Here is a 7,491-nt window from a genome sequence, read left to right as displayed (position 1 = left end):
TGTGTGTTACTGCTGTATACAGTGTCCTGTCACTTATATCTGTGTGTTACTGCTGTATAGTGTGTCCTGTCACTTATATCTGTGTGTTACTGCTGTATAGTGTGTCCTGTCACTTATATCTGTGTGTTACTGCTGTATACAGTGTCCTGTCACTTATATCTGTGTGTTACTGCTGTATAGTGTGTCCTGTCACTTATATCTGTGTGTTACTGCTGTATACAGTGTCCTGTCACTTATATCTGTGTGTTACTGCTGTATACAGTGTCCTGTCACTTATATCTGTGTGTTACTGCTGTATACAGTGTCCTGTCCCTTATATCTGTGTGTTACTGCTATATACAGTGTCCTGTCACTTATATCTGTGTGTTACTGCTGTATACAGTGTGTCCTGTCACTTATATCTGTGTGTTACTGCTGTTTACAGTGTCCTGTCACTTATATCTGTGTGTTACTGCTGTATACTGTGTGTCCTGTCACTTATATCTGTGTGTTACTGCTGTATACAGTGTCCTGACACTTATATCTGTGTGTTACTGCTGTATAGTATGTCCTGTCACTTATATCTGTGTGTTACTGCTGTATACAGTGTGTCCTGTCACTTATATCTGTGTGTTACTGCTGTTTACAGTGTCCTGTCACTTATATCTGTGTGTTACTGCTGTATACAGTGTGTCCTGTCACTTATATCTGTGTATTACTGCTGTTTACAGTGTCCTGTCACTTATATCTGTGTGTTACTGCTGTATACTGTGTGTCCTGTCACTTATATCTGTGTGTTACTGCTATATACAGTGTCCTGTCACTTATATCTGTGTGTTACTGCTGTATACAGTGTGTCCTGTCACTTATATCTGTGTGTTACTGCTGTATACAGTGTCCTGTCACTTATATCTGTGTGTTACTGCTGTATACAGTGTCCTGTCACTTATATCTGTGTGTTACTGCTGTATAGTATGTCCTGTCACTTATATCTGTGTGTTACTGCTGTATACAGTGTCCTGTCACTTATATCTGTGTGTTACTGCTGTATACAGTGTCCTGTCACTTATATCTGTGTGTTACTGCTGTATACTGTGTGTCCTGTCACTTATATCTGTGTGTTACTGCTGTATACAGTGTCCTGTCACTTATATCTGTGTGTTACTGCTGTATAGTGTGTCCTGTCACTTATATCTGTGTGTTACTGCTGTATACGGTGTGTCCTGTCACTTATATCTGTGTGTTACTGCTGTATAGTGTGTCCTGTCACTTATATCTGTGTGTTACTGCTGTATACGTTGTGTCCTGTCACTAGCATTATATATTCAGAGTCAGGGCAGGGACTGGCTACGGGGGGAGTCTCTGGCGCTAGTTGGTCGGCTTGACAAATTATTGCAATAACAACATTGGCTGAATGTAAATGGAGTGTGATTAGGTGAGAGCGGAGGATGTGTGATGTGTTTATATATATGTGTGATGTGTTTATATATGTGTGATGTGTTTATATATATATATATATATATATATATGTGTGATGTGTTTATATATATATATATATGTGTGAGCAGTTGAGCACACAGCGCGGGCACCGCAGGTGGCTGAGTGCCGTGGATTAAAGTCTATTGTATAGATAGAATACATATGATATGCCAGGGGATGGAATGTCAGCGGTCATATGACTGACACCGGCATCCTGAAGTAGAGAATCCTATTTACCGCCTCCCTGACATTCCCTCCAAATTCCTCGACAACTTTGCCTTTTGGCTTCCTCCCTTCCTCTCCTCAGGCATTCCCTCTATTATCTGAGGTGATTTCAACATCCATATTGATACCTCCACTAAATCCCGTGCCCCTAAACTCCTTACCCTCACATCTTCACTTGGTCTCTCCCAGTGGACCTCCTCCCCCTCACTGGATCAGGTCTTTACTCACCGCTGCAATATTTCTGATTTCTCCAACTCCCCATTTCCCCTCTCAGACCACCACCTGCTCTCCTTTACCTTATCTCTCTCTGCTTCCCCATCTCTTCCTTCTCAGGCTACCATCACTAAGCGTAACATTGAGGCTATTGACACCTCATCCCTATTCTCCCTACTCGGCTCACTTCTCTCTCCTATTCTCTCTCTCTCATGCCCTGAACAAGCCACATCCCTATACAATGCTTCCCTTACGTCTGCTCTTGACTTTGTCGCTCCTCCGATCACTATTCACCCTGGCAGATCAACATCTCAACCCTGGCACACCAAATGCACCAGATATCTGCAATAATGCTCACGTACTGCTGAGCGACACTGGAGGAAATCACACTCTAAGGCAGACTTCCTATATTACAAATGTATCCTCTCATTCTACTGTGCTGCCCTTTCCCTCTCTAAACAGTCATACTACAAGAACCTCATCTCCTCCCTGTCCTCAAACCGCTGGTGCCTCTTTGCCACTCTCAACTCACTCCTCTGCCCCCCTCCACCTCAACTCCCTTCTTCACTCTCTGCTCTTGACTTTGCCACTTCACAACCAAAATTTACCCCATACAACAGGACATCACACCAAACCCTGAGCAACCCCCCTCCTTCCCTCATAATGACTATGACATCTTTGTTCTTTGTTTCTGGTGAGGAAGTCATGGTCTTCATCCATTCCACACGCTCCTCTACCTCCCCAATTGACCCTATTCCCTCCCGCCTCCTTCGCTACCTCTCTACTTCTGCATGTTCCCATCTTGCACGTCTCCTCAATCTCTCCCTATCATCAGGCACTGTCCTCTCCACCTTCAAGCATGCACTTGTCTACCCCTTTCTTAAAAAACCTAACCTTGATCCAACCACTCTCTCCAGCTACCGACCCATCTCTCTTCTCCCTTATGTCTCCAAACTCCTTGAGCGCATTGTCTACAACCACCTCACTGTCTTTCTTTCCTTCATCTTACTGCTTGATCCATTCCAGTCTGGTTTCCGTCCTCTCCACTCCACTGACACTGCCCTCACTAAAGTCTGCAATGACCTCCTTGCTGCTAAATCCAAGGGTCACTACTCTCTGCTTATTCTCCTTGACCTCTCTGCTGCTTTAGACACTGTGGACCACCCTCTCCTCCTGCAATTCCTTCACTCCCTTGGTCTGCGTGACACTGCCCTTTCCTGGCTGTGATAATCAAATCTACCTTCCCTCCCCGGAGCACTCCCTCCTCCCCCCGCTCTCCTCACATTGTTTCTTCAACTGTCTCTCTGCTATCTCTTCCTGGATGTCCCAGCGCTTTCTTACACTACATGTATAACACTGAGCTGATCATCTTCCCACCCTCCCACACAACCTCACCTCCCACAATTTAATTATCTATTGATGGCATTACCATCTCCTCTAGAGCTCTGTCTTGAAATAATCCTTGACTCCTCCCTCTCCTTCAAACCACACATTCAGCACCTATCACAAACCTGCCATTTCCATATCAAAAACATTTCTAGAATCAGACCCTTTCTCACCCAGGATGCTACCAAGGCCATTGTCCACTCACTGGTCATCTCCAGAATGGACCACTGTAATCTCCTCCTAGCTGACCTCCCTGACACATACCTCTCTCCACTCCAATCTATCCTCAATGCTGCAGCTCGGCTCATCTTCCTCACCAAACGCATTACATCCACCTCCCCTCTCCTAGTAGCCCTTCACTGGCTCCACTTCCCTTTCAGAACCCAATTCAAGCTTCTCACACTCGCTTACAAAGCCCTCACCCACTCCTCTCCCAGTTACATCTCTGATCTTATCTCCCTTTACTCTCCCACCCATCCTCTTCACTCTACTAACACACACCGCCTCTCCTGCCTACTGATTACCTCCTCCCACACTTTGCACGTGCTGCTCCCTACCTCTGGAATTCTCTACCTCTACCCATCTGACTCTCCACCTCTCTATGGAACTTCAAACGGGCTCTCAAGACCCACTTCTTCACCAAACCCAGCCAACTGTCCTCCTAACCCTCTTGCCCATGCTCACTGTCTACCCCTTCTGTGTCACCCCGGTTTGTCAGCCCTTCACCTTTTAGATTGTAAGCTCACAAGAGCAGGGCCTTCTTTCCTCATGTGCCTTTCGTTCTCTTATTTACACTATCTTATACTCAATACTCCCTTTGATGGCACCTAACCCCGGGTTTTCTGTATATATTGTACCTTGGAGGTCATTCCGAGTCGTTCGCTCGGAAAATTTCTTCGCATCGCAGCGTTTTTCCGCTTAGTGCGCATGCGCAATGTCCGCACTGCGACTGCGCCAAGTAAATTTGCTATGAAGTTTGGATTTTTACTCACGGCTTTTTCTTCGCTCAGGCGATCGTAGTGTGATTGACAGGAAATGGGTGTTACTGGGCGGAAACAGGCCGTTTTATGGGCGTGTGGGAAAAAACGCTACCGTTTCCAGAAAAAATGCGGGAGTGGCTGGAGAAACGGAGGAGTGTCTGGGCAAACGCTGGGTGTGTTTGTGACGTCAAACCAGGAACGATAAGCACTGAACTGATCGCAGATGCCGAGTAAGTCTGAAGCTACTCTGAAACTGCTACGAGATGTGTAATCGCAATATTGCGAATCTTTCGTTCGCAATTTTAAGAAGCTAAGATTCACTCCCAGTAGGCGGCGGCTTAGCGTGTGCAATACTGCTAAAATCGCCTTGCGAGCGAACAACTCGGAATGAGGGCCCTTGTACTTGTCCTATATTGTCTCAAACTGTAAGTGCTTTAGAGATAGATATTAGTGCTCTACACAGTTTATCATATCCCTTATATTGTAATATATATATACAGTTGTCCTCATAAGTTTACATACCCTAGCAGAATTTGTGATTTTCTGGCCATTTGTCAGAGAATATGAATGATAACTCACAAACTTTTCTTTCACTCATGGTTAGTGGTTGGGTGAAGCCATTTATTGTCAAACAACTGTGTTTACTCTTTTTAAATCATAATGACAACAGAAACTACCCAAATGACCCTGATCAAAAGTTTACATACCCTGGAGAATTTGGCCTGATAACATGCACACAAGTTGACACAAACGGGTTTGAATGGCTACTAAAGGTAACCATCCTCACCTGTGATCTGTTTGCTTGTAATCAGTGTGTGTGTATAAAAGGTCAGTGAGTTTCTGGACTCCTGAAAGACCCTTGCATCTTTCATCCAGTGTTGCACTGACGTGTCTGGATTCTGAGTCATGGGGAAAGCAAAAGAATTGTCAAAGGATCTGCGGGAAAAGGTAATTGAACTGTATAAAACAGGAAAGGGATATAAAAAGATATCCAAGCAATTGAGAATGCCAATCAGCAGTGTTCAAACTCTAATTAAGAAGTGGAAAATGAGGGATTCTGTGGAAACCAAATCACGGTCAGGTAGACCAACAAAAATTTCAGCCACAACTGCCAGGAAAATTGTTCGGGATGCAAAGAAAAATCCACAAATAACTTCAGCTGAAATACAGGACTCTCTGAAAAAAAAGTGGTGTGGTTGTTTCAAGATGCACAATAAGGAGTCATTTGAAGAAAAATGGGTTGCATGGTCGAGTCGCCAGAAGAAAGCCATTACTACACAAATGCCACAAAGCATCCCGCTTGCAATACTCCAAACAGCACAGAGTCAAGCCTTAAAACTTCTGGAACAAAGTCATTTGGAGTGATGAGACCAAAATTGAACTTTTTGGCCACAACCATAAACGTTACATTTGGAGGGGAGTTAACAAGGCCTATGATGAAAGGTACACCATTGGTACTGTGAAACACGGAGGTGGATCGCTGATGTTTTGGGGATGTGTGAGCTACAAAGGCACTGGAAACTTGGTCAAAATTGATGGCAAGATTAATGCAGCATGTTATCAGAAAATACTGGAGGAAAATTTGCACTCATCAGCCCGGAAGCTGCGCATGGGATGTACTTGGACATTCCAACATGACAATGATCCAAAACACAAGGCCAAGTCGACCTGTCATTGGCTACAGCAGAATAAAGTGAAGGTTCTGGAGTGGCCATCTCAGTCTCCTGACTTCAATATCATTGAGCCACTCTGGGGAGATCTCAAACGTGCAAGAAGAATGGGCAGCTTTACCATCTGAGAAAATAAAGAGCCTCATCCACAACTACCACAAAAGACTTCAAGCTGTCATTGATGTTAAAGGGGGCAATACACGGTATTAAGAACTGGGGTATGTAAACTTTTGATCAGGGTCATTTGGGTCATTTCTGTTGTCATTATGATTTAAAAAGAGTAAACACAGTTGTTTGACAATAAATGGCTTCACCCAACCACTAACCATGAGTGAAAGAAAAGTTTGTGAGTTATCATTCATATTCTCTGACAAATGGCCAGAAAATCACAAATTCTGCTAGAGTATGTAAACTTATGAGCACAACTGTGTATATATATATATATATATATATATTCGCCTGCAAATAGACATAAAAATTGGTCAAAAATTGACTACCACTTCCCGCTGATTTTCTATTGGACAAAACATGCCACACGCAGGAAGCTGTTCCTCTAATTCTGGTTTTCGTACATCTCTGGTGGCGCGGCGCCTGCGATGGTTGGGTACATTTGACAGGCAGAGGCGTTTGGGAGGCATGTCACCTCATCTTCCAGGCGTAGGGAGGCCATGGTCAGCATTTCAGACGCAGATTTCTTGGCCTCGCAAGGCCACCTGTGACGGCTGGTCTGAGTAAGCTGAGGCTTCCTCAGCTGTCTGCGTGCAGGGAACATCAGTAATCAAAATGGTGATCCCAGGCTACGACGCATTCTCAGCGCTGGGATCACAAATGCAGCATGGGGGTTTTTAACACATTTCCTATGCAGATGCCATCGGTGCACCATTCACACCTCCAGCGGCCTCTGTCTGGCGCCTCACCTGTAACTTTCTCATGTCATTGTGCCCATGACACGCCTATAACACGCCCATGACACGCCTATAACACGCCCCTGACACACCTATAATATGCCCATGACACACTCTTGACCCCTCCTCTTTTTGTGATAACTTTAGAAATCGGAAAACTACAACTCACCTCTCTAGTATGCAGGGGGCCGCCCAGCAGAGAGCAAGGCCGCCAGCCCCGCATGCCAGGTTACTCCCTCCCCCCCCCCTAACCACTGAAATGAAAGGGCATCATGCACATCATGCAGCCGCCACGGCCCTCCTGCAAACAGTCCGGACACGCCTCCGTTGTCACGACTGCACCCACCCCTATACCGCCACGACGCCCTCAAAACTCTGTAGACCTGTAGCGATGGCTACTGCCAGCCATAGGTGTGTTAGGTCTGCACACATGGTACACTCCAGCACCTATGCTGTAAATTAGGGGGGAGAGGACCAACACCCAGAACCAAAGGAAACCTGTACACGAATGTCGCTCTGCGCTTTTCCTGCGCCATCTATAAGAGGCACTGCCATTATAAATTCCCATCGCTAGCTTGTGTACAGTCACAGCTAGAATTGGCCACCGGAGCCTCATACCTCTGCGTGTGACCAGGTCACCGGTGCGTGGGGCTG

The sequence above is a fragment of the Pseudophryne corroboree genome, chromosome 5 (assembly GCF_028390025.1).
Source record: "Pseudophryne corroboree isolate aPseCor3 chromosome 5, aPseCor3.hap2, whole genome shotgun sequence".
Taxonomy (NCBI): Eukaryota; Metazoa; Chordata; class Amphibia; order Anura; family Myobatrachidae; genus Pseudophryne; species Pseudophryne corroboree.
The sequence above is the reverse complement of the archived record's forward strand: the minus strand, read 5'-3'. Positions refer to the sequence as shown.